Source organism: Ostrinia furnacalis, unplaced genomic scaffold (genome assembly GCF_004193835.3).
Source record: "Ostrinia furnacalis isolate ACB-3 unplaced genomic scaffold, ASM419383v2 OfSCF1831, whole genome shotgun sequence".
Taxonomy (NCBI): Eukaryota; Metazoa; Arthropoda; class Insecta; order Lepidoptera; family Crambidae; genus Ostrinia; species Ostrinia furnacalis.
Genome location: NW_021132070.1, coordinates 1 through 1,381, shown reverse-complemented (window position 1 = coordinate 1,381; position 1,381 = coordinate 1). Strand labels below are relative to the sequence as shown.

The window sequence follows — 1,381 nt, the reverse complement described above, 5'->3', positions numbered from 1 at the left end:
TACTGTTTTTATTTTATCAGGATATACTGCTTAGTTTAAAAGTTATTACGTTTTCTTTACAATAAGTAATTGGAAGAAAAAAAATTCTATAAAAAATTAAAAAAAAATCTCAAAAAATTTTTGACCACTTTTTTGTCGATAAAAATAGGTCTAGTTTCATCTATTTTCATATGTACACTTTAACGTGACTCACACTGTATAGATAGATAATTTATTAAATTTTTAGCGTTTAGAGTCGCATCTCAAACTAATTTGAAAATTATAAATAACTTGAAAAAATCGAACTGCCTAAGGCGGGAATTGAACCCACTTGAAAATTTCGACGGGTTCATCCAGTGTCTAAGTAGCTCAGTTGGAAGAGCAGTCGCCCGGCAAGCGGAAGGTCGTGGGTTCAATTCCCGCCTTAGGCAGTTCGATTTTTTCAAGTTATTTATAATTTTCAAATTAGATAGATAATGTAATTAAAGGAAACATTATTGTAATTATCTTTTAATTAGTGCACTAAAAATTATACCTGTCTTTAATTCCTGGATATACTGATTGATTTTATCATTATAAATGACGTTTGGAGAAAATGATTCAACCATTATTAATAAACCCGATTTCCACGGGAAGTAAATACTTACTCATATTAAAATCTATTACTTATATTTATTATATTATTACTGTTATTATCTTAATCACTCAGTTTAAAAACATATAAATAGCAATGGCAGGATAATTAATTATTTTATTTTGAAATCTTGAAGTACTCAAAATGCGTTTCAATTTACTAGGATTTTTGTTGTTAGTCATATTATATTGTGCCTTCGGAGATGATCAAAAGGAAGATGTTAGGAAAGGTTTGTATCCCACATTCCCACTAATATTGTTATCATTTGAAAGCCTAGTTCTATGCTTTATTTATTTCATTAACCCATTAACGCCCAAATGAAAACTACGGTCAATTTCCCATAGCCAATGTTTATTTTCTTTATAAAAATACTTCAGAAATAATACTAAACACAAAGAAAACCAAAATTAAAATCAGAAGTTAGGTTTTCAGGGGTGTACTAAGTTTAGTACAATGGGCGCTTATGAGTCATATTGAGCAAAGCCTTCTTCATCCTGGAACAGTGTTTTCAGGCACTTGCTATAAGTTGTTTTGACTCTATTGAAACACACAGTAATTTTAAGCTATCAAATCAGCTTGTTTGCTGATTTATTTTGATTATAACCATTATTTCATATTTCTTCTCCATCAACTAGAGCAAGACTACCTACTTTTATTTATCTTTTATAGGTCAAATATGTGCGTACTATATATTTGCGGAATGCTAGCTGATCTAAGCGACTATATGGGTTTACTATGCAGTGCAGTCTGCGTGCATTTGAAATTGTA

General features: G+C 30.0%; 1 non-coding gene across 1 annotated transcript; it reads left to right on the top strand.

The window, feature by feature from the left end:
* Positions 1–337: 337 nt before the first annotated feature.
* Positions 338–410, top strand: TRNAA-GGC (transfer RNA alanine (anticodon GGC)). Its single transcript has one exon. It is a non-coding gene; the product is annotated as a tRNA-Ala (tRNA).
* The last annotated feature ends 971 nt before the right edge of the window (positions 411–1,381 follow it).